The sequence below is a fragment of the Ursus maritimus genome, unplaced genomic scaffold (genome assembly GCF_017311325.1).
Source record: "Ursus maritimus isolate PB19 unplaced genomic scaffold, ASM1731132v1 scaffold_11, whole genome shotgun sequence".
In the NCBI taxonomy this organism is placed as follows: Eukaryota; Metazoa; Chordata; class Mammalia; order Carnivora; family Ursidae; genus Ursus; species Ursus maritimus.
This window is the reverse complement of record NW_024423453.1, coordinates 334,528-362,333: the sequence shown is the minus strand read 5'-3', so window position 1 is coordinate 362,333 and position 27,806 is coordinate 334,528.

The window sequence follows — 27,806 nt, the reverse complement described above, 5'->3', positions numbered from 1 at the left end:
TCTGTTCCTAAATTGCATTCTCCTCTCCAGTGTGTGCCAAAGAAAAAGGACATTGTTCCTTGATACTGCCCTCATTTGACGTTATTTACTCTTGTAGTGGGTGCTTATAATGAGCTAATCATACATCTCACAAGCTGAGAGAAAATGTTCCTTAAGTCATAAAAAAGGCACAATTATTAAATATAACATGTCATAGCTTAATAAGTTGCAATTTTCAATGTTCCATGGTCTAAAATATCCTCTCCAAGTATTCCTTATATAAATGGATAAAATGAAATGTTCAGAGACAATGAAACTGACACACCTTAAAATGGTGTTCACTGGACTATAAATTGGTAACCTATGTAACAGAATGTTCAACTGGACATTTCCCAAAACTAGAATTTCCTATAGTAGGTAGAATAATTGACCCCAGAGATGTCCACACCCTAATACCCAAAATCTGTGAATGCGTTACTTTACTCGGCAAAAGAGATTTTGCAGATGTAATTAAGGTTAAGGATCTTGAGATGGAAAGATTACCCTTGGTTATCTGAGTGGACCCAGTCCAGTCACTGTGTGTTCTTAAAAACAGAGGACATTCCTTTTCTATAGTCACAGAAAGTCACTATATATGACCAGAAGTTATAAACTTGTTTCCCGCAAATTAATATGTTGAAGCCCTAATCCCCAATGTAACTGTATTTGGAGAGAGGGCCTTGAGAGAGATAATTAATGTTAATGAGGTCTCAAGGATGGATCCCTAATCTGATAGGGCTAGCATCCTTTTAAAAAAAGAAAGAGAAACCAGACCTCTCTCTGTCACTCCTTTCTTTCTCTCTCTCTCCCTAACCCCTACCTGCCCTCACCTCTGTTTATGGATAGGGAAGAAACTGTGTGAAGACAGAAAGAAGGTGGTTGTCTAGAGCCAGGAAGAAAGGTCAGAAACCTGAGGGCACCTTGATCTTGAACTCCTAGCATGCAAAACCATGAGACAATGAATTTGGAATGTTTAAGCCACCTAGTCTGTAGTATTTTGTTATGGCAACCTGCAGAGACTAAAACACTACAGAAAAAGGGTCAGAGAGATTCCATATTGTTTGCTTTGAAAATGGGGGAAAGGGTCATGAACCAAGAAATGTGGATGGCCCCCAGGAGCTGAAAATGTAAGAAAGTGAATTCTCCCCTAGAACTTCCAAAAAAGAACACAATTCTGCCAACACCTTAATATTAACCCAGAGAGATATGCTAGACTTCTGACTGAAAGAGTGATAAGGCAATAAATTTCTGTTGTCTTAAGCCATTAAGTTTGTGGTAATTGGTGACAATCACAATAGAAAACAAATGTATTTTCTAAGACTGAAAAATAGACTATTAATGGCAGAATTGCTAAAAAGAGGATCTTGCTAGGTTTGTGACCCTACCTCCTCACTCTGTCCAGCTTCTATTTATATGTAAGGACTATCATGTGGAGGCATTTCCAGAAAAGTGTTATAGGCCTAGTAGTAATATCATGCTAAGGTTGTGATTCCCCTTCCCTCCTGTCCTCAAAAGAAGGGAGAGCTGCCCTCCAAGCCAGGAGAGGGGAATAAGAAGCTCCAGGAGACAGCAAGGTGGTTGCTAAAGGAGAGGGTCATCCATGGACTGGATATTTGCTGAGCACAGAAGCTTGCAGCTCTTTGTTCTGTTGCTATTGAGGAGATAGTATGACAGTCCTTGAAGAAACTTAGAGATGAGGTACAAAGATTAGAGCTTGCCTTTTGCCTGGAAGATGCAAAAGGCAAGAAGTGGCAAGAGCTGCTCCTGGTAGCTGATCAAGAGGGATGAAAAGCTGCAGACAAAGGGGCTTGATCTTCTAGAGCTTGGTAGAGGAGCACGAACATGCAGAAGTTCCATAAGCCAAAACGGACACTCCAGAAGTTAGCCAGACTTGTTCAGTTCTTAAAGGACCCCTCCCAGGATAATAATCTGCTGTGGTTATGAGAACAAAGCAGAAAGAAGCAGCATGGCATATGGCATTATGACAGCTGTTGAACAAGAGCCATGAGAAGCTAGTGGAGGTCAATGCATCAGGAGCTAGAAAATCAAAGATATCAGCTGGGGTGGGTAGAGTTCTCCAATAACCCACAAAACGGTGCTCAAGGGAAAGCTAACATTTATGCATCTTCCAGACAGAAGGCCTACAGCCAAGTAACAACAGTAGCGGTAGCATTTCTTCTGAGGCTTCTCCCTGCCCTGACGTTGTAGGTAAAGGAATGAAGTGAGGTGAGAAGGGAGTGGAAGAACAGGTGGAAAAGAGGGAAAGGCAGATCACATCCTCTTTCTCCATTGAACTGTAAGAGCTGGCCTGAGCTGGGGGTAGAGACACAGTGGGAGTTTGGAATGGAAGAGAAACTGAAGTTTCAATTTAGGAAGGTCTTGTCTTTTTAACACACAAAAATCTGAACTGTTAGTTCATACCTGAAGAATGACTAGCAAACAATGTGCCCTACCTTAAAGTCTAATCTCAACACATATATACCTTAGCAATGTTAATGAGACCTCCTGATAGTATATCACTTTTGTAAAACTAGACAATAAAATCACTACCTTTGAATTTCAATATGCCTCCACTTATGTTCGTTTCTTCATTTTATTTCCCCTTCTGTTATTTATAGATCTGGTGTGGGTTCTTTCCTGTTTATCTCTCATCTTTTTTGTCTGTCAATAGGGCCTGCTCCATCTGGACATCTGTTTGGCTATTTCTACAAATGTGGGATTAGCACAGGAAGAGTGAGCTGCCAGGAAAGGGTCATAACGACAACATTGGTTTTATAGTTGGGAATGTCCTACTACCCAACCTCTTTTGTCCTCTGCCTAGGGGCATGGCTCACTTTGCTTTTCAGAATTTAGGAGATAAATTCAGAGAAGCTCCTTAAATCATCCTCCCCTTGTGTTGAATCTAGTGCTACTGTTTATCCTTTCTTTTCCACCACTGCCCTCACCTCCATACAGCCTCCTTAGCAGAAGGCTACGTTGCAGATGACAGTGGTGTGTGGGTGACACCTTCACATTCCCCTTCATGTCTCAGCCGTGTTGTGGTTTCAGCAGTATAGAGCTGTCTCTTTAGAGACACTGCCATGTTTCCAGAGCCGTTTTGTGCCTCAGATCTTGTTGCTCTAAGCTAGGAAAGGAGTGTTATAGAAATCTTTCAGAAGCACAGCACTTACTTTTATTTATGTATTTTTTAAGGATTTTTTAAAATTTAAATTCAATTAGCCAAGGTATAGTACAGGTACCACCATAACCAGGTTCTAGGACGATATGAACCATCTCTTAGCATCTTGTCTCATATAGGTCCACATTTCATTAATACTACAAATAATAGTGCATGTTTAGTGAATTCTGGCATATTCTATCTATAATATCTTAATTCTTTTCAGTGTTCAGCTGGTGGTCAATGGTTTGTAGTTGAGACTATGATGTTGTTGCTATTATTAATTCTTTTAATGATAAGGATTAATACTATTTCATTAAATAGTAAGGATTATTTTTCTTTTTTGCTGTTATGGTTGCTGTTTGTTTTATTGAAAGATGAAAGAACACACAGCCCCATCTTCAAACACTAAGCCATATGAACATTTTGCTCTTGTCATACTTAGCATTTCCTAATTACTTGAGCATAATAGTTCACAACCCAGACCTTCAACCATGCTGTTCCTTCTACCTCCTAAACATCTATTTCTTCATGACATTTCAAGATTTACGTCTTTGTGACAGCTCTGATTTCTTCAGAAAGAGTTAGTCAGCCAGCTCTGCCTCTAAACTCCCACAGCATTTTCTTCCTACCTTGCTCTAATATCTGACGTTTAAATGGAAAGTCTCTCTTTCCTATCCCTGGAGACTCCAAGCTTTTGAATCTCTAGCACTCAAATAGCACCGTGCACAAAACAGGCATTCAATAAGTTATATGGAATAAAATTCATAATAATAAATATCAACTAATCAAAAAACATTTAATAATCTATTCAGTAACTTGTACACAGCATGGAAAAAATAGATAAAATTATGTAAATCCCTCACAAAAATGCTAAATATAAAAAATGTTTAGTATTTAAAGGAAACATAATTAATTTATATGGAAAATAACTAAGTAGAATGTGGATATTGAAAAATTAAGCAGAATATGGATATTGAAAAATTAAGCATCATTGCAACATATTCATTCACTTATTTCATTTTCATACTTTTAACAGTATTCTTCTCAAATCATTTTTAAAATACAGTTCTACTAAAACTTTGAAATACACCATTTTTCAGTGGATTAAATACTATTAATACATTTCAAAAAATCTGTGTTTTACTGTATTTGCTAATACACCGTTTGTGCAGTTAGCCAAAAAGTTCTTTCAAGAGAACTGGAAAAAGATATCGTATAATAAATGAAAACTGAAAATTGAGAGTTTGCAGAGTCTTCCATAATTATTTAAAGTACAACTACTAAATATTTTTTTCTAAGAGTTCAAGTTTAATAATCTCCTGATTTCTTTAGGGAAGTAAGCCTATCTGTATGTAGTAGATATGTATACCAAAAAATAAAACTGCATTAGTTGTTAAAAACATATGTGCTGGGGGCGTCTGGGTGGCTCAGTTGGTTAAGCAACTGCCTTTGGCTCAGGTCATAATCCCAGGGTCCTGGGATGGGAGCCCCGCATCAGGCTCCCTGCTCAGCGGGGAGCCTGCTTCTCCCTCTGCCTCTGCCTGCCGCTCTGACTACTTGTGCTCTCTCTCTATCTCTCTGTCAAATAAATAAATAAAATCTTTTAAATATATATATTTAAAATACATATATATATTATATTTCATATATATATATATGTGCTGACTTAATAAATTTTGGCTCTATTTGTGACATTTTAATTTATTCTATCAGTCAATAAGCAATTTCAATGAACATCTATTATTTGAAAGGTATGATTTCACATGCTGGAATACAAAGAAGAATAAAGCATGGTGATTGTTTTCAGGAGTCCCATAATAACTGAAGACACAGTTATTCAGCAGAGAAATTTTTTTAAGTGCCATAAAGCGATCTCAATATTGTGCCAAAAGAACCTGAAGGACATGAGCCCTGAATGGATAATATTTGGACTGAGTTTAAGAAGTAGCTTGACAGGGGTGCCTGAATGGCTCAGTTGGTTAATCCCCTCTGATGGCTTCCACCAATGCTGAGATTAAGACCAATAGCCTCATCCTAGATAGCTAGACCCTGTGTAGTGGTTGCCTGCCAACCAGTCCAAATTCAGTGCCTACCTCTTGTCCCCTTTCTCTCTGTGTTCCATCCACACAGATCTTCTCTCAGTCTCTCAAACAGGTCATGTTCATTCCCACCATGAGGTCCTTGCTGATGCTAATCCATTTGTCAGGAATGCCCATTCCTCTTTTTACCTAGTTATTTTTTTTCTCAGATTTTAACCTTTTCTGACTACCTTCTCTCAGGATATATCAGGAACCTTTCAGACACTCTCATGGTACCCTATCCCTTTTCTTCGGAGTATTTATCTCTGTTTTAAATTTTGCGTTCGTTAGTGTGATTATTTAATATCTGTCTCCCTTCCACCATTATGTTACAAATTAACTTCAAGAGGAATAATACTTACTTTTGCTCACCACTATATTTCAAGTACGTTTTACATTATTTGTCGTGTAGTGTCATCGAGTAATATATGTGCTGGATCAAGCAATGAATAAATAACATGCCTACATGGGGTGGGGAGAGGGAGAGGAAACACGAACAATTTCAGAATCTTGCAAAAACCTAGCAAATATCGGGAAGGGTAGACATTCAATGCAAATGGCATGTAAGTTGCCTGGGGAAAATCAGTCAGAAAAAAACAAGAGAGAGGACAGAAAGAAAAGCTTGAAACATTCTTAAAAGGCTTAGTATCCCAGAATGGTTTTTTTTTTTCATATTTTATAAGTTGGTATGATCAACAGATGTTTTAACTAAGGAAATGATAAACTCTATTTTGTTTTTTGGCATTGTAATTCTGGTGAGGGGTGAAGTATAAACTGGAGTGGATAGAAACTGGTGGAGTAGAGATCGTTTTGAAGGTTACTGCAAAGGATGATATTAACTTGGAAAACAGAATGGAAGTGAAGGTGGAAGAAAAGAATCCAGAGGTTACAGATAACTCTAAGGAAAAAGCTCTTCACCAGATAGCACATTAATTGTTGGGTGTGAAAGAGGAAAGGTCTCCAGGTTGGATACTGGATGGATGCCATTCCCAATGTCAAAATGGATCTTGAAGTAAGAGTAGTTGGGTATGGGATGACAGTAACTTCCCATCTTGACATGCCAAATCGAAGGTGCATAGTGCATGTAGTGCAGTTGTTCAACAGCATCACTTCGAAATATGGAGGTGGAGATGCATATTATTGAATCTTTAGAATGTGAGATGGCAGTGAAAACATGAAAGGGGATTAATTCAACCAGAGAAACCATCTAGAATTAGACAAGTAAATGAAAAAGAGACAGGAAAAGAAGAAAGGAAGAAAAGAAAAGAAAGAAAAGAAAAGAAAAGAAAAGAAAAAAAAAAGAAGAAAAAAAAAACCAGAAAGAGTCACTGAAATGTCAGAGTTCAAATATTGTTAGAGGTGAATGAGACCCAGAGTATATGCTGGTCTCAAAACAAACAAACAAACAAACAAAAAACCAGGAAAGGTCTTCAGTGAGTGGTCTACCATGTTAAAGGCTGATGAGAAATAAAACACGATAAAAACTGAGAATAGGACTTCTGATTTGCAATTAAGAAGATATTAGTGCTTTCAGAAGAACAATTTCAATAGAACGGCAAGGACTGAAGTGGATTTTTAGGCACTGATGAATGAAGTTGAGGAAAGAAACAGCCATGCACTTTGCTCTTTCAAACAGTTTGTCAGTGAAGAGAGAGAGACCATGGTAATGGCTTAAGAGAGGAGCATATCTAGGCAAGATTTTGTTTGCTTGTTTATTAATTACTTTTAAAATCTCAAAAATACCCCCAAATAGTTAATGCCTGACAGAAAAGAAGAGGATGTAATAAAAGACTGGAGAAAAAAAATACAAAGACTATGAAATATTCTTAGTGTTTCCATTTTATGTTTTTATTATTTGAGATGGAAAGTGGCCTCATGGCTCATTAATTTATTTAGCCAAGTGAGTCAGATTTATACATATATATTTAAATTTATTTTATATATATATATGTATGTATGTATACATACATACATAGAGAGAGAAAGAGAGAGAGGGAGAGAGAGAGAGAGAGAGAGAGAGAGAGGCATCTCTCCCTCCTTGAAGAACTTAAAATCTTGTTAGAGAAAGAACACAAAGTAATAATACAAAGTTTGATCTGGATTGATTCATTTAAAAAATATCAGTGCTTCCAATCAGCCAAACATTATGACAGACACAAAGAATGAGGTAGGGTCATGCCAGATGTAGTTCTGGCCCTCATGGAGCTTGCGCTGAGCATTAAAAATGAAACAAACAGCATATAATGTAATAGTTATAAAATAATTATTTTCTACACTCCAGGAGATGTAGGGAAGAATTCAATGAAAAAAAAAAACAACTTTAAAATCAAGTAATCTAAAGTACAGTCTCATCTCTGACAGCAGAACAAGTCAACTATAGGAAATCAAGCTGTTATCTTAATGCCAATGATAGAATACCAGGATGAAAAATTAAAATTAAGCACTATTTGTTGTTACTCTTTTAAGGCTTAATGAAGTATAAATTTTAATATGCACGTAAAATTTTTTAGCTTGTTCTCATTAGGGATATCCTAATTCAGAATAGCCAGGTGTTTACATTTTTAGATATTTATACAAAACCTGCCTAGCCCTGGCAGATGAGAGAAGACTAGTCTTTTAGATTCCTAAACTTGTACAGCCTAACTCTTTTTTCCTTGATCTCAGCTATGAATATATGCTTTCACTCTCTCTTCTGCAGCCCTCCCATATGTTGGCTGTTTCATCTCCTAAGCCACACATAGCACTGATCTTGGAAGGGAGGTGGTGCCCTTTTTGTTCCATATCAACACTTCTAAACCATTGTTGTCCCTTATTCCTTAAAAAATACCCACTCTCAAGTATCTGGCTGGTCGTTTTTGTCTAAACCATTCGTCCTGCTGTAAGTCTTAACTCAAATCCCCACCTAGACAATTCTTCCACACCTTGACTTTAAACTTAGGAACGTAAGTTCAAGAATTCTGACAAACTGCATTTCCTCATTTCATTCATTCTCCTATGATACCAAGAAGCTATTCCTACCTTCTTCCTCCTTAATCCTCCAACAGACCCTTCCTTCTTACTATTCTTAGCTACTGATCTTTCTTATATCACAGAGGAAAGAGAAGCAATTAAGAGAGAACTTCCATAAACTACCATTACCTCATCTACCCACTTTTATCCGTACTCATTCGTATTCTACTTTCTCTCCAGTTATAAGGGCAAACTCTCTGGGCTCCTATCCCAGGCCAACTTCTCCACTCAGGCCCTGGATTCCACCTTCTCTCACTTACTTTACGCAATTGCTTCTGAAATTATACCTCTTGTCTGTCTCATCATCACTTTTCTCACACTCTCTACTGGCTTATTATTATCACCATACAGACATGGTATAACATTAAAAATCATTCCTTCCTAGATTCCATATGTTGTTCTACCACTCAACTTTGATCCTTTTTATAACAATACTTCTGGAAAGGACTGTCCAAACTTGCAAACTCCACTTCCCACATCCTCTTGAACCTGTCCCAGTTAGACGTGCCCTTCCCAAGACATTCTCATTGCCAAATCTAATGATCAATCCCTTCTTGCTCAACTCTTCACAGTATTTGACTTGAGTGACCACTCCATCCTACTTGAAACACTGTCTTCATGTGACTTCTGGGATGCCACAACCCCTGATTTCCTTCCTACATAACGCATCGCTCTATTAGCCTCCTTTGCTGCATCTTCTTCTGTGTCTACACTCCATAAGTTGGTGTCCCTGAGGACTCAGTCTTTCTAGCCATGTTTATTCTCTCACAAACCATTTGCACAGTAATGACTTCCAAATTTTTACCATCAGCCCACATCTCCCACCCCACACTCTTTACTTTTTATCCAATTCTATATCTCCACCTGATTTATGGTAAGTGTCTTATACTTAACAAGTGCATGACAGAATTTTTGATCCCATTCATCTGAGGCTGATGGCCACGGATTTTGAATGAAATCAGACAGAAAAAAATGTTTTTATTTTTCTTAGTGTCAGCTAAAGCAGTTCAGGCTTGGAGTAGAAGGAGATTTAGATTTAACCAGAACGTGATTTTTCTAAACAATTACAAAGAAACAAAAGAGGGGCAAGGCAGTTGAAGGTGCATGTGCCTATAGAGTCATGACCTACAAAGCTTTTGATCAACTGACCTCTGGCTGCCTTTTAGACCTCCCCTTTTCCTACTGCTTTCTCTGTGCCTGTTCCTCTCCAGCCACCCTGGCCTCCTTGTGCATTCCCATCTCTGAGTCTTTGGACATGGTGAGCCTTTCACTAAATACCTTCACCTTGAATATTCGTAAGGTTTGCCCCTTTACTTCATCTACACCTCTACTCAAAAGGCACATCTCAGAAAGAACTTCTTTCATTAACTTATCTCTCACTCTATTTTAATTTTTTATTGGTACCTATTATATTATATATTTATTTTATTTCCTGCCTCACCTTCGAGAATATATGGTACATGAGGTCAGAAGTTTAGTCTCTTCTATTTACCTAGAATTTAAACAGTGGTTCCTACATGGATATAGCCAACACTCAATAAATATGTGCAAAAATATGATCACTCAAAATATTTATTTTGTGAGGCAACTCAGATGCTATCTATTTGATCATAACATTAATATTCTTGGGGCGCCTGGGTGGCACAGCGGTTGGGCGTCTGCCTTCAGCTCAGGGCGTGATCCCGGTGTTATGGGATCGAGCCCCACATCAGGCTCCTCCGCTATGAGCCTGCTTCTTCCTCTCCCACTCCCCCTGCTTGTGTTCCTTCTCTCGCTGGCTGTCTCTGTCTCATAAATAAATAAAAAAATCTTTAAAAAAAAATATTCTTACAGGAATAGCTATGGAAGTTCTGCTAGTAACAACAGAAACTTCAAACAAGAAAATCTACATAGAGTACCTAAAATGATGCCTGGCAAATAATGATCATTCAATACTTTCTATCATCATTAATTATCCATAGAAATAATACTTAAAAACTCAGAAATGCTCAAAGTATATTTTTGGTTTTATATGCCCTAATATTTTGACTAAAAACAAAGAAGAAAAAGGATTTTAAATGACTGTTTCTTTCTTCTTGATCATTCTAGTTTGTTTCTTCGTTCTGCTATAAAGATTATGAAAAGCTTTAAAAGAAAGGAGTTAGATTCAATGATCTCTACAATGCCTTTGACACTATAAAGTATAAGCACAACATGCTGCCAGCTCTATCGAGTCATGCATGTTGTCCTCAAAGAGCTGCCTTGCATTCCCCCTTTATCTCCAATGGTCTGTGAAATGCTCAAGAATTACATGCTTTCAGATAGATATGGAGTAATCAAAACTCTTATGAAAGTCAAAATTGCAATTATTTTCTGAGATATATAACTAGAGAAGTAAAATGTACCTAGCCTTGACAATTTAATTATGGACTCCTTTAGTTTGAGGATACGGTTTTCTATAACATTCACTCTAAAGTCTGAGTCATGAGACCATTAAATTGCCTGGTTGGTCATCACCATGTTGTTCAAAACTATCAAATTTAACATGTCTGGGCTGAAGTAACAACACACCATTTTGAAATAAATACAGAGTTTTTGTTATGAGAATCAGGTAAAAATAATAAAATCTAATATTTGGGGTAATTCCATTGAATGAAATGAATTTTTTGTTGTGTTGGACAAAGGCAATTTAAGGAGTGAAGTCAGGACTCCAATTCAAGATCCCATCAAAGTAGAAATGAAAATGCCTGCTGGACTTCTCAATGTGTAAGTAATTTTTTTCAGTCTTTTCCCAAGTGAATTTTTATAGAGTAACAATCTATTTCCTTTTTTTAATATTTGGAATTATTTTTGTCTGTTTCAAGTTTTTATTTAATTTCTAGTTAGTTAACATATAATGTCATATTGGTTTCAGGAGAATTTAGTGATTCATCACTTACATATAACACCCAGTGCTCTAATTCTTCTAATAATGAGGAAGATCAATAACTTGTCAATGTATGTTATTGAGTTTCCTCATTATTAGAATAATTAGAACTGTTCAGTACATGTTTAGTCATTTTCCCTGTGTTAATATCTGATTATTTCTCCAAGTATTTGTGGTCCCTTTCTTTCTCTGGAGAAACACAGAGATTTAAAAAGCTGTGGATTTTGTCAGTGTGAAGTTTTATGTACATCGTGGCTTCACATGGCCAAGGCAGTAAGGTTTACATCATCACATCTCACATGGATTTATAAGCCCTCAAATTCCCCCCTCAAAAGATACATGGAGGTATGGTGGTGCTCTCCAGTATCACCCCAAGACCCATTACGTGAACATTTCATATCAGTTATGCACAGTTAAATTATTTTTTTAGAGAAAATTGCCTAGGCATTCCAGAAGTCTAGCAAATCACACATTAACAAGATAAGGTTAAGAAAGAGTCCAGACACTTGAATATTAAACAAATTAGGAAGCTTCTCTAAAGCTCGTTTTTCTCACCTATAAAATGAATCCCCATTTTATAACAATACAATAATACCTGCTGCCTTAGTTATTTGGGGCACTGTAATAAAAATAACATAGACTGGGTGGCTTAAACAACAAATATTTGTTTCTCACAGCTCTGGAGGTTGGGGAGTCCAATATCATGATGCCAACAGATCCTGCATCTGGTGAGAGCACTCTTCCTGATTCAGAGATGGCTGTCTTCCCACTGTATCCTCACGTGGTGAAGAGGTGAAAGAGCTCTCTGTGGTCTTTGCAGGGGCAATAATCCCATTCATTAGGGCTCTACTCTCATGACCTAATCACTTCCCCAAATCCCCACCTCCTAATACAATCACATTGGGGGTTAGGTTCTGAGCATGAATTTTGCAGGGGCATAAACATTCAATCCATAACACTTCTTTATAAAGTTTTGAGATTTTCAGAATGTCTTATACAGATCAGGTATTGAATATATGTTGAATGACTGATTCAAATAAGACATTACTATTTAAAACATTTTGAGAGAACTTGAGCCATGGTAGGCACTCAAAACATGGTAGGAGTAATAGCAATAATAGTAATGTCAGTACTTAAGACAGTTGTAGTATCCTGTTAATGTTAATATTAATGTTAATCAATGTTAATATGGATTTATTTAATATTAGATTGCTTGATCATTTTTCCAAGTGTTGAGAATAACAAGAATTATACCCCAATCAGGTTTCTACACTGCAGATGTAGTGTATGCTTTTCCTGTTCAGCTCTTCATCTATCCTTGACTGTATATAGATTTATCAAAAGAACTTTATACTACATTCTTCTTCTAGTTCCCCCTTCTCTCCAAGCCTACCCTAAAAATCCTAACATCCTGTGAAGAGTCAGCTCTATGATGTTATTGAATAGGTAATTACTTCAAGATAGGACTTGAGTAATATCAAGATATGCCCTAAACACCTATCTCAACAAGGAGAGAGGATAAATTTTACAAATTAATTATCCATAGGATCAGATAAACTTGGGTTTGAATTCTGGCTCTGTTCTGCATTGAATTCTCAGAAAATTATTTGATCTCTCTGAATTCCAACTTCCTCTCTTATGAAATGGTGATAAAAACCTCCACTGTTAGCTTATTGTGAAGATTAATTGAAATAAAATATGAATTAATATCAGTAGTATGCTAGTAATGTTTAACAAACGACCTTCTAGAAATAAAGAACATGATTTGTAGCATTTGCCAATTTCTGTGGTGCAAATACTTCCACCATGGCTGTTGTTGTTACCAATATAATGTGATTGAACAAAAAGATGTTTTTTTTCTGATGTTTTGATGTGATGTTTTGATGTGATGTTTTGATGCACTATCAGCTCTCACAAACATTTGTCAAATAATTGCAAAAAAATTCTGTTTCTCTTTGGCAATGTAGACCCAGTTGTTAAGCTACAGTGAGATAAGGTAAAATCCTTATAACTAAACCTAATGTTTTATAAGTCTATAGCTTTTATGAGATACAAAACCATAGCATGCTGAAAACTGTAAATGGATCTCTCTTCCAGGATATCACACCATCATTTTCTAGGCCACTGAGCACTAATTATGGACAGCTCTCCTATTACCTACATTAACTGTAAATCAATTTAGCATTACTAAAATTACTAATGTCCAGAGATTTTAGGTATTTTTGAAAACTCAAAATGTGATCTAATAAAGAATCCAGCATACAAATAAAAAATAATGAAAATTTTAATTTATCCTATCTATATTTGAATAGCTATGTAGAATATTATAAATCAGAAATGGTTTACATTCTAGAGCACTATCTATTTCAGCACGTTTTGTTTTTTTTAACTGAACATCTAACAAAAGGCTTTCTCGTTAACATCCCTGTATCACTGAAAATATTACTTATTATTTAGAGAAGAACTTGATAGCATACTAAATTATGCAAAAAGTAGAATGCTTCAATTTCTTTAGTGGGGATATTTTATTATTAAATTTTAATATAGGGTAGCCCAAATATTTGGTATTGTTCATTGTGTTCATAAGTATCTATTCTAACACCAGACCCTTAGAACACAGTTTCTGATTTTTTTCTTTTTTAATAAAAATTCTAATGTCATTTCAAGTATATAGTACCAGAAAGTAATAGGAAAAGCTAGTAATTAATAACACTAAAAAGACATAGACTTTAAAAATCATTTTATTTATTTATTTTTTAAAAGATTTTATTTATTTATTTGCCTCCCTGCTCAGCAGAGAGCCTGCTGCTCCCTCTGCCCATCACCCTGCTTGTGATCTCTCTCTCCTTCCCTCTCTCTCAAATAAATAAATAAAATCTTTAAAAAAAATCAATTGTGTTTCTATACACTGACAATAAACTGTCCAAAAAGGAATTAGTAAAACAATTCCATTTACAATAGCACCAAGAGGAATAAAATATTTAGGAATAAACTTAACTAAGGAGGTAGAAGACTTGTACACTGAAACCAACAAAACATTAATGAAAGAAATTAAAGACACAAATAAATGGAAAAACATCCCTGCTCATGGATTAGAAAAACTTAATATGTTAAAATGTCCATACTACACAAAGTGACCTACAAATTCAGTGCTATTCTTATCAAAATCCAAATGGTTATTTTTTTTTTACAGGAAAAAGAAAAAGAAATCCTAAAATTTGTATGAAACCATAGGGGACCCCAAAAACCCAAAGCAATCTTGAGCCTGAATAACAAAGCTGGAAAAAGCATCACATTTCCTGATTTCAACTATATCACAAAGCTATAGTAATTAAAACAATATGGTACAGACATAAAGATGGACATATAGACCAATGGAACTGAATCAATTCATTCCCAGAAATCAGTCCATGCATGTATGGTCAACTGATCTTCAACAGAGTGCCAAGAATACACAATGGAGACAGTCTTTTTAACAGATGGTATTGGGAAAACTGGAAATCAGTGTGCAAATGAATGAAATTGGACCCTTATCTTACACCATACACAAAAAGTTACTCAAAATAGATTAAAGACTTAAATGTAAGCCCTGAAATTATAAAATTTTGGAAGATAACATGGAAGAAAACTTTCATGACATTAGTCTTGGCAAAGATGTCCTGGTTATAATACCAAAAGCATAGGCAATTAAAGCAAAAATAGACAAATGACATTCTCTATTACAGCTAAATAACTTAAAATATTGAAAATAACACTAAATATATGCCTACCCCTCCATAAGCAAAGCTGCTATAAGTATTTTTGTACAAGACTTTTTTTTTTTTAAGATTTTATTTATTTATTCGACAGAGATAGAGACAGCCAGCGAGAGATGGAACACAAGCAGGGGGAGTGGGAGAGGAAGAAGCAGGCTCATAGCGGAGGAGCCTGATGTGGGGCTCGATCCCATAACGCCGGGATCACGCCCTGAGCTGAAGGCAGACGCTTAACGACTGAGCCACCCAGGCGCCCCTGTACAAGACTTTTTGATGGACAGGTACACTCAGTAGTCTTGGGTATATACCTGTGTATACCTGAAAATATACCTTGTGTATACATGTATATATTCCAGACTAATGAATATATGCTCCCCAAAATACTTGTTCAAGAATGCTCATAGCAACTTTATTCACAGTAAGACAAACTTGGAAACAATACAAATGCCCAATAATAATAGAATGACTTAGTAAATTATGGTCTATTCATACATACACATCAATAAAAATTATGAATATATTACTACATTTAAAACATGAATCAATCTCATAGGCATAATGTTTAGTGAAAGAAGCCAGACATAAAAGAATTTGTATGGTATATTTACATTTATTTGGAATTCAAGTATTGTCAAAATTAATCTATGGTTTTGGAAGTCAAAGTAATTGCCTTGTGGTGGTCATCTTACTGATTTGACAGTGGCATGAGGAAGTCTCTAAGGGGCCAGAAGTCTTTCATATCTTAATCTAGTTAGTGATCACATAATTCAAACAGATTTTTAAAATTCATCGAACTATATGCTTTTGACATATGCATATGTCTTTTTAAAAATCTACTAAACTGTACACTACGAAATGTGCATTTTATTTTACATGTCTACATCTCAAATAAAAAAGATTAAACCCTCTCAATTAACTCTTTACTAGTCCAGTACTAGCTTGAGTAATTTTGCAACCAGTTTTGACAAATGTGTTGAACTTTTGTTAAAAAATAAAACAAATTTAGAAAATAGGGCCAGAAAGATAAAAAGTAAAAATTACTCATGCCTAATTAGCATATTTAATTAACAACTCATATTTATGCTTAGCTCGTAAGACTGTGAATTTGTATGCACTTTCAGGGAGATGGGGCAAATTTCCCAACCTATCACATCTCCTAATAGAAGCCTCAGGCTTTCTGGCTTTCTAACTAATTAGGATAAAAGTTAATGTTTTTGTTAAGTAATCAGTACATTATCTTCAAAAGCAGTTCAAGAAATGAATTTTTTGCTCTAAGCAAATACTGCCTTAAATATCACATTAGAAGTCCTTTTCTTCAGGTTCATTTTCTATCTTGTCATTCCAGATATTTTCTAAAAATGGGGATGACTGAAAAGGATAATTTTTTCACAGGGGTGCAGTGTATTTGATTAAGTGGCTGCTTCGGGTGAAACGCTGACGAGGGCAGTTTACAAGAACACCTGCAGTCCTCTTCCCAGCCGTGCGTGCACGTGCGCACACATGCGTCACATAAAGGCAAATCTCAGTGGATTCTGCCACCAAGAGTATGAGAACATCTGAAGTGTTTATGGACAAAAGGAACTGGGACTCTATCCAGGGGTTAAACATGAATGACCAGGAAGGTTCTAATGAGAACCTGAATGATTTTGAACCAAGTGAAAACGGTTCTGTATCCTAAGTGTTTTAGGAGCCTCCTGAGCATAGCAGTAATTGACAGCCCTTTAACAAGCACCAGCCCACACAGAGGAACGAGTTCCCACAGCACCACAGTCCTCTGTGCCCTATCAGCAAATCCAAGAGGAGAAGGCAAATAATGGACGTAGGAAAACAGACCAGATTGTTGGGGAAAGCTTGTATCTTTCAGGGGGGAAAAATGTTTGAAATGAGAGTCATAAAATTCTTGGAAAAGTTGTCTGGGAATAATTCTGCATCATGCTTCCCTAAATAAAATTTCATTATCAAATTTCATGGATGTACAATCCTTAAGAATTTCATTTTCTAAGAACAATACCTCCTAAAAAAGAAAAACATACAGTAATGTCTTTTCAGAAAGGCAAACTTAAAGAACTGACTGTGAAAATTCTTTTTTTTTTTTAAAGATTTTATTTATTTATTCAACAGAGATAGAGACAGCCAGCGAGAGAGGGAACACAAGCAGGGGGAGTGGGAGAGGAAGAAGCAGGCTCCTAGCGGAGGAGCCTGATGTGGGGCTAGATCCCATAACGCCGGGATCACGCCCTGAGCCGAAGGCAGACGCTTAACCGCTGTGCCACCCAGGCGCCCCATGACTGTGAAAATTCTACTGAGAAAAATAGCTAAAAGACAAAACACACATTTTATCACCCCCCCCCCAAAAAAAGTCGACTGTATGACAGGTCATTTTAAAAAGGGGAAGATAAGAGTTGCATACTTTCCTATAGAAAGAATTCACTCAGTTCATCTAAAGATTTTGAAGGGTAAAATGTGATGCCATTACCTACGGTTTAATCCTACCTATGAACTGCTTATCTTTTTAATTTGGTATTTTTCCCAGAGAAAGTCTATTTGGGGGGCCTTTTTCTAATACACTTTCCTTTCTTCATTGGCAAGTAGTCGTGACTCAAAACAGGGGCAGAGGTCTAAGGACAGTAACGGAGGTAGAGCAAAACAAGTATGATAAAGACATTATCAGAAAGCTTGAAAAGTCATGGTCCCAGCAAGAAACAGCTCACCACAGCTGGGTTATAAAGGACGTTTTACAAAAGTCTCTACAGGGTGTAGGGAAATCAGAAGAAATGGTGCTAATTTTCTTTCTCTGATTGACTTATTTCACTTAGCATAATACCCTCCAGTTTCATCCATGTCGATGTAAATTGTAGGTATTCATCCTTTGTGGCGGCTGAGGAATATTCCATTGTATATATGAACCACATCTTCTTTATTCATTCATCTGTTGAAGGGCATCTCAGCTCCTTCCACAGTTTGGCTATTGTGGACATTGCACTGGGTGTTATATGCAACTAATGAATCTTCGAACATTACATATAAAAGTTATGATGTACTATATGTTGGGTAATTGAATTTAAATTAAAAAAAAAATCGAGATAGTGCAGTACCTCCAGGGATGGTAACAGAAGAGAGCTATTACCACCCTCATTCCTAAGGGGCAAGGGGAGAGAGCAAAGGGGACAGCGTGTGTAGCAGGCTATCCAATAGGAGTTGTTGGTGGAGAGAGGTGGCCATCAGAGGGTGTACCAAGCCAATGCCTCACTCACTCTTCTTTCTCCTTCTAATGTCTTAGTTTCCACTGGAGGCCAAAGAAGAGGAGCCTGCAGAAACAGTCCATACAAGATAGTTGCCTGGGGCACAGAAAAGGGCACAGAAAGAAGAGGGAATCCAGTGCATAAAGCAGACAAAAACCCAAACAAGGTCTATCAAAATAACACCACTGAGTGGTAGTTTATGAGAGCCTAGTGAAATTAAACACTCTGTGCAATTGCACAGAGGAAGAAATCTCCTGATTTTGAGTAATTAAGGAACATTTCAAAAAGAAGGCATTGCTAAAGAATGCTGGCTGCCAGCAGTTGGGGGCAGGGGATGGGGAGTCATTGTTTAACGGGTGCAGGTGCAGTTTTGCAACTCTTTTGGAGAGAGTTCTGGAGATGGGTGGCACAACAACGTGAGTAGTTAATGCTAAGAACTATGCGCTTAAAAAATGGTTAAGGTGATAAATTTTATGTTGTGCATACTTTATCACAATTAAAAAATATTTAAAGGAGGCAGTACATTTTAGTTGGATTTCATTAATATGGCAAAAGCTTTGCTAAGAAGAAATAAGGAGAAGATGGAATAAAGGGCAATCCAAATGTGAGACTTTCTGTTCAGAGCTGAAGGAAAAAATACAGGAACACTGGAGAACTACTACAAAATTTCAAAGCAAATGAGAAGAAAGTAAAACATGCTTTTCAAAAAATAAACCAACCAACCAAACAAAAAACCAAAACTTTAATGGCACAGAGGGGTAGGAGTTTCCGTAATACAAGCAGTGTTTTGTATTAGTGCAAAAAGCAGAAATACTGAGCCTAAAGATTCTGAAAATATAAATTTATATCTGGATTTCAGGTATAAATAATTTATGTTATTTAGTCAAGAATTAAACAAAATCTCTTAGGCAAATGCATTAGTTTCTTATTTCTGTTGTAATAAATCACCACAAATTTAGTGGCTTAACACAACACAGATTTATTATTTTATAATTATAAAAGTCAGAAATCAAAAATGAGACTCAACTGGATCAAAATTGAGATATTCTTTCTGGAGGCTCTAGGAGAGAATCCATTCCCTTCCCCAGTTTCTAGGAGCCACCTGCATTTCTCATTTCATGACCCCCTTCCTTCTTCAAAGCAAGAAATGGCTGGTTGAGTCTTTCTTATATCACATCACTGTGACACCAATTCTTCCATCTCCATCTTCCATATTTTAAGGGCGCTTGAGAGGAAATCGGGCCCACACAAATAATCCAGGATAATCTCTTTACTTTAAGGTCAGTTGATTAGCAGCCCAAGTGTAATTCTACCTGCAGCCTTAATTTTCCTTTGCCCTGTAACGTAACATACTCACAGATTCTAGGGATTATGCTGTGGACGTCTTTGGGAGGCCATCATTCTGCCTACCAGAGCAAAATTAAACAAGAAAGTTTTAAATTATCTTACTTCTCTAAATGTTTTGTCAGTGAGGTGTTTATCTAAACATAGCTACAGTTTCACTGTCTATATGAATTATTCTACAGTCAGTAAATATATCAGAGAGGGTGGAAAAGAATAAAAAATGGAATTGCTTTATCACTCAAGATGACTAGTTGAAATTTAATCAGAAATCAAGCTCCCTTAGTTTTCAGTTTTAAGAGAATTGTTAAACCTGCTCCACATGTATTCAGATGAGTCTCTAACAGTTAGAAAAATGTATGATTGTATCTGCCTACCAGATGGGCCCTGTGCCATTACACTACTGTCTTACAGTTGGATAGAGCTTCAAAGTTATAACAGTTTTGCATGCCTTTTTTCACCTCATTCTTTCTATAAGTCAGGAGATTTGGCAGCACGAAGATAAGTTTCTGAGGAGGGAAAAAAAGGTTTGCCTCCTAATAGATTGTCTCCTGTAAAATTATTGTTGCTTTATTACTAAAATAAGGCCTTCAGATTCAATCATTTTTTAAAGATTTATTTATTTATTATTTTAGAGAAGGAGTGTGAATGTGCTGGGGTTAGGGTAGGGGGGCAGAGGGAAAGAAAGAATCTCAAGCAGACTCCCTGCTGAGTGTGAGCCTGACTTGGGGCTCTATCTCATGACTCTGAAATCAAGATCTGAGCCAAAATCAAGTCAGACACTTAACCAACTGAGCCACCGAGGCATTCCCAGATTCAATCATTTTGAAATAAAATTGTAAAAGTGTATTCATAAGAATTCTCAGAAAGGGGCGCCTGGGTGGCTCAGTTCGTTGGGCTCTTGATTCGGCTCAGGTCATGATCTCAGGGTTGTGGGATCAAGCCCTGCATTGGGCTCCATGCTGTGTGTGGAGCCTGCTTGGGATTCTCTCTCCCTCTCCCTCTGCCCCTCACCCACTCCTGCACATGCACTTTCTCTCTCTCTCTCTAAAAAAATAAAAATAAGATAAAAAGAATTCTGAGAAAATCTGTGACTGGAAGCAGTGCTTTAATAAGTCTATTGGGGTGGGTAGTGAGATCCTCACACTTTGAGTAACAATGGAGTGTATAACATTAATGGTGGGTAATTTCTAACCTCAATCAATTCTACAGAGTTCACTAATGTTTGTTTGAAATTGTGATTTATTTGTTGGAAACCAAAACAGGTGTAGATGCTTTGGTTAAAGTTTTCTTAAGAATAAAAGAACAGATAACAAACTTGGAGACAAAAAAGAAGATACTAACCTTTAGTAGTTCAGGGGTCAGGGGATATGTGACTATCAGATTACAGTTCAGAGAACAAAACCAATGAAGCCAGCCTCTTCTTAGAAAAGAAATAGGAAATAGTATCCCAATATATGGATAATTTAAGGCAGGATATGATTGAGTTATTTAAGGATAGGCAAGTAGCAAGAGTGGGCATCCTTGTCGTGTTCCTGATCTTAAGGGAAAGGCTCTCAGCTTTCCCCACTGAGAATGATATTTGCCACTATTGTTCAACATAGTACTAGAAGTCCTAGCAACAGCAATCAGACAACAGAAAGAAATAAAAGGTATTCAAATTGGAAAAGAAGAAGTCAAACTCTTTCTCTTCCAGATGACATACTTTACACATGGAAAATCCAAAAGACTTCACCCCCAAATTACTAGAACTCATACAGCACCTCAGTAATGTGGCAAGGTACAAAATCAATGCACAGAAATCAGTTGCTTTCCTATACACTAACAACGTAACTGTAGAAAGAGAAATTAGGGAATTGATTCCATTTACAATAGCACCAAAATCTATAAGATATCTTGGAATAAATCTAACCAAAGAGGTAAAGGATCTATATTCTAGAAACTAAAGAAAACTTATGAAAGAAATTGAAAAAGACACAAAAAGTTTGAAAAACATTCCATGCTCATAGATCATAAGAATAAACATTGTTAAAATGTCTATGCTACCCAGAGCAATCTATACTTTCAACGTCATCCTGATCAAAATACCAATGACATTTTTCAAAGTGCTAGAACAGACAATCCTAAAATTCATGTGGAACCAGAAAAGACCCTGAATCGCCAAGGAAATGTTGAAAAAGAAAAACAAAGCTGGGGCATCATGTTGCCTGATTTCAAGCTATATTACAAAGCTGTGATCACCAAGATAGCATGGTACTGGCACAAAAACAGACACATAGATCAATGGAAGAGAATAGAGAGCCCAGATATGGGCCCTCAACTCTATGGTCAACTAATCTTTGACAAAGTAGGAAAAAATATCCAATGGAAAAAAAAGACAGTCTCTTCAATAAATGGTGCTGGGAAAGTTGGACAGCTATATACAGAAGAATGAAACTCGACCATTCTCTTACACCATACACAAAGATAAACTTCAACTGGATGAAAGACCTCAATGTAAGACAGGAATCCATCAAAATCACAGAAGAGAAAATAGATAATAAACTCTTCAAAATTGGTCACAGCAACTTCTTTCAAGACACGTCTCCAAACTCAAGGGAAACAAAAGTGAAAATGAACTTTTGGGACTTCATCAAAATAAAAAGCTTCGCACAGCAAAGGAAACAGTCAACAAAACTAAGAGGCGGCCCACGGAACGAGAGAAGATATTTGCAAATGACACTACAGATAAAGGGCTGGTATCCAAGATCTATAAAGAACTTCTCAAACTCAACACCCAAAAAAACAAATAATCAAGTCAAAAAATGGGCAGAAGACACAAACAGACACTTCTCCAAAGAAGACATACGAATGGCTAACAGACACATGAAAGAATGTTCAACATCATTAGCCATCAGGGAAATTAAAATCAAAACCACACTGAGATACCACCTTACGCCAGTTAGAATGACAAAAATTGACAAGGCAAGAAACAACAAATGTTGGAGAGGTTGTGGAAAAAGGGGAACCCTCTTACACTCTTGGTGGGAATGCAAGTTTGTACAGCCACTTTGGAAAGCAGTGTGAAGGTTCCTCAAAAAGTTAAAAATAGAGCTACCTTATGATTCAGCAATTGCACTACTGGGTATTTACCCCAAAGATACAGATGTAGCGAAAAGAAGGGCCATATGCACCTCAATGTTCACAGCAGCAATATCCACAATAGCCAATCTGTGGAAGGAGCCAAGGTGCCCTTCAACAGACGAATGGCTAAAGAAGATATGGTTCATATATACAATGCAATATTACTCAGCCATCAGAAAGAACAATTACTCAACATTTGCATCAATATGGATGGAACTGGAGGCGATTATACTAAATGAAATAAGTCAAGCAAAGAAAGACAATTATCATATGGTTTCACTTATTTGTGGAACATAAGGAATAGCAGGGAGGACATTAGGAGAAGGAAGGGGAAAATGAAGAGGGGGGAATCAGAGGGGGTGATGAGCCATGAGAGAGTATGGACTCTGGGAAGTAATCTGAGGGTTTTAGAGGGGAAGCAGGTGGGGGGATGGGTTGGCCTGGTGACAGGTATTAAGGAGGGCATGTGTAGCATGGAGCACTGGGTGTTGCAAGCAAACAATGAAGCATGGAACACTACATCAAAAACTAATGATGTACTGTATGGTGACTAACATAACATAATAAAAAATAATTTAAAAACAAGGATAGACAAGTAATTCAGGCAATTTTTATTCAACAATCTTTTGGCAAGGTCATATGTTTTCTTCCCAATTCATGTCTCGTTTAGCTATATCAAAGCCATTCAATAGCCTAACCTTGACTGAAATTATCTGGTTTGTAGAAATTAGTGTGAAGAAAATCATGAAAAGTAGTCAGTCCTCAAATACATTTTCACTCATTAATTTAATAAGGATACATTAATGATCTAATGTGTTCAACATAGCACACTACTTGCTGTGGGCAAAAAATAAATTAGTAAGAAAAGGCACTGTCCCTGAAAGAACTTATGATCTTGAATTATTTGTAAAATATTAAGATTCTTAAAGAAAGATCAAATTAATTATTCAGGCAAAGTGATTGATAAACCACCTACTATGAGCTCAGTGCTATGTTTTGTGCTGGGATGGTTACCAGGCCAAAAATTAAATAATTTTGCAGCTATCTTTCCCATTTATGGCAAGTGCCACTGACGCATCTAGCTTCCCTTCAGCCAAAGGGAAAATTATATTAAATTCCATCCTAAATTTCCGATAATGATATCGTGTCAGATTGTCTAAATGGAGTCTGAGAAAAAATGTTCTGCCTGTCCTCACAGGTCTAAACTAAGGATCTGTGTACCAACATCTCAAGGAGCATTTATTTATGTGGACAATTGCTTTCCTATAAATTACAGTGTACAAGTTGTCCTATGACTTATATATGGTCTATCATAGGCTGAATTTCTATTTTAGACCTGGAAAGAACTTAAGAGAAAATTGTATACTCCACCTCTATTTACAGATGAAGACACGGGCCTGAATAATTTAGGGACATTTCTAACATCAATCAGCTAGTTAGGGACAAGTAAAGACCCTTTTTTGAGCCTTTATTAAATGCTAAACAATGTGATATTTTGTATGTATTAAGTATTTAATTCTCACAAAAAACTAAGTGATAGACACTATTCTTATTCCCATTCTACAGATTAAAAATAAACACTGATGCTCAGAAAAGCTATTTAAATTCACAAAGTAGGCCAACTGAGGTATTTAGAGCTTTGAATTAAACAATGGATTTGCCTGAGAACAGTGCCCATTCTCCTAAACACTCCTAAATTGTTCAGTTCCTGATACCCAATTTCATACTTTACCTATTAAACTGCATGAAAAGGTCAGTCTACACTATTATATATCAAACAATAATTAGTCTGAACACTTAGCTGGGTAAAAACCTAAAACAAGCACCTAGCCCTGCATTTCAGAAGAACCCTATACTGTAGGCTCTATTTCTACATCTACTCTGTATTTGAAGAATATGTGGCACATAGATGTTGAGTAATTTGCTCCAGGTCACAAAACTGCTAAAAGGCAGAGCTGAGATTCCCGCCCAGAAAGAGTACTGCCAGAGCCCTGCTTTTTACCTCTGTCTGAGACTGCACGAATCAGAGAGATAAGAAAAGGAAAAAAAATATTACCATCACTTTTTGCAGTTGATAGGAATTTCTAACTAGGAAATCCAAAAGAAGCAACTGAAAGATTATTTGAACTACCAAGAGAATTCATGTAAAAGATAAACATTGATGTCAGCAGCTATCATGTTCACTAACATTTAAAAATTTTACAATTTAAGAAAAATAAGAGAACAGTAAACAAAAGTAATGTACATGTAACAATAATATTCAGACATAAGAAAACGTTACGTAGATTTCAGATGTATTTATCTCAAAAGATATATTACTTTTAATGTTATATAACACTATGGAGTGAAGAAATAGGAAACATTTTAGTTTATGCACTCTTTAAGTATAAATTATTGGCACTTTTAAAATGCACTCATTCATATATCATCTTATGTTTAAGTTTATGAGTACAAAACAGACACATCATATATGTAATAACTTATTAATTCTCTGAAAATGAAACTTTCTCCTCAAAAGGACTCAAGTTTAGGAAAATATGGGTCTGTGCCATTAACCAGGTCACAGGCAAGAAAGCTCATTGTGTCCTTTTCTTTGACCATCCCGCAATAAGCTAACCTGCAGGAAAATCCAGCAATAGGTTGTACTCCTCAGGACCAGAACAAGGTATAGCACTGTCAACAAAATCAGACAACCCTGGGTTCAAAAAAAATCCCAATTCCCTAATTTATTACGTGACTTTGGATTTAACCTCTCCATCTCTTGGTCTCTTTAAATGTAAAAAAGAATAAAGGATACACTAAGAATAAAGCACTGAGTGGTTAGTTGCCTTAGAGAGGTGGCTCAGCAAAATGGTTAGGGACAGTCTCTGCTGCCAGTCTTCCTGAATTCAAGTCATGGCTGCATCACTCACTAGCGGAGCGAGCTCGGTTTCACTCAGTCGACTTCTCTGTATTCCGGTTCTCCATTTGGAAGACGGGGATAGTAATGGGACAAGATGCAGCATCAGTAAGCAAATTAGCACATACAAAGCACACCAAACAGTGCCAGGCTCATATTGAAGTGCTACGTAAGTGCCTTCTAGTATTGTTACTGCTAAACCCACAATCCTTCCCATTTCTTCAAGTTTTATGTATGTATGTATGGATGGATTTATTTATTTATTTATAGTTTTGGATTTCTTTAACTTTTTTAATTTAAATTTTGTTTGTTAAGATATAGTACAATAATGGTTTCTGGAGTAGAATTCAGTGATTCATCACTTACATGCAATAGCAGTGCTCATTCAAGTTCCCTTTTAAAACCATCTTCCCCTGGGGGATTGCAGAAGAGCTTGCAGCTGGTCAGACATCTTTTCACTGGTCTCCCAGGTACTTATGGCGGAATGGATCTGAGACTGCAGCATGGAGTTCAGAAATGTACTTGGAACCGGGGCCTACCAGCACGAAAAATCTACCATAGGTGAGGATGTTCTTGATTCATTAATAAAGTGGTAATCCAAGCCTTAATATGTCACATTATTGAACGTCCTTTTCTTCTATATGAAGATTTTGGTGTGTGACTGCAACTTCATAACCAGGCATAACCAATATATCTTTCTCCATTTTGTCCCACATTGTCCTTTTCAAGTTCTATTCCTAAAATTTGTTACTTTTCTTTTGTTTCAGTTTTATTGCTCCTTCCTGTGTGAGAATTGTTTTTGCCTTTTGGTTTGGGATTTTGTTTTTTATTATTTTGTTTTGCACTATGGACATGTGGGTAATTCTGTATTCCTTCTTTTCTCTTCTTCAGATTAACTTATTTTATAGGTCTTGTCTTGTTCTAACTAAAAAGAAAATGAAAATTTCCAAAACTATCTTCCAAGAGGAACTCATTCACTAAACATAAACATATTATTCCAAAATACTCATTGGAATCATTACAGTAATCTGCCCCCTTATCCACAGGGGATATGTTCCAAGACCTCCAGTGGATACCTGAAATCATGGAGAATACCAAGTCCTGTATACACTATGTTTTTTTTCCTATATATAAATACTTATGATAAAGTTTAACTTGTAAGTTAGGCACAATAAGAGAGTAACAATGGCTAACAATAAAATGGAACAATTATAACAATATATTGTAATAAATATACTTTAACAAAAAGCTATGTGAATGTGGTCTCCCTCAAAATATCTTACTGTACTGTACTCATCCTTCTTGTGATGGTGTGAGGTAAGACACCAAAGTGATAAGATGAAGTGAGGTGAATGATGTAGGCTTTGTGACGTATTGTTAGGCTGCAACACATTAAGAGATCATTCACTTTCAGACCGCAGTTGACCACAAGTAGCTGAAATCACAAAAGCAAGACTGTGGATAAGGGGGGATTACCATATTTTCACCTCTCCTTTATTTTATTGCATTTAATTTCTTTGACCCTATAACTATAAACTATACGTGACAATATAACAAGGCTTTCAAAATGCCATACACATAGTTGACTGCCCTGAGTAGCTATCCTGTTCCAAAGGCTCTTAATCGTTCCTTCTTCCCCTCGTTGCTATTGTATGCCTTTTTCATTTCCACTTTTAAAGAGTCTTTCCTACATTTCAGGATCCAGCCATGCCTTCCCCTGCTATCCAGCTCTCCCTTAATTCTTATTTGTGATGAGCTCACTCTAGAAAATAAAAGGGTATCACTCAGTTCCTACAGCTCTTTCTCAAAACTCTCTTCTTTCTCAAAACTATTCCACAGGGGCGACTGGGTGGCTCAGTCGGTTTAAGCATCCAACTCTTGATTTTGGCTCAGGTCATGATCTCAGTGTAGTGATATTGTGCCCCTCATTGGCGGGCTCAGTGCTCAGTGCACAGTCCATTTGAGATTCTCTCCCTTTCCCTCTGCCCCTCCCCCCAGCTCTCTCCTAAAATAAATAAATAAAATCTTTTTTAAAAAATAAAAATTAAGTTAAAAAACAAAACTATTCCATAGCTTCCCTTTCCACTTCTCCCAAATAATTTCCTCCAAAATGTTACGGGATTTCTCCTATGAGAGAAATAATTTCATTTCATAATCAAAATGCAGTATTATTGCATTTACTGAGTTTGCTCTTCCAGAGCCATTAAATTAATCAACAATAAGGACAGGATTAAAATACAGCTCTAGTGATAAACACTCCGATACTTTCATTAGTG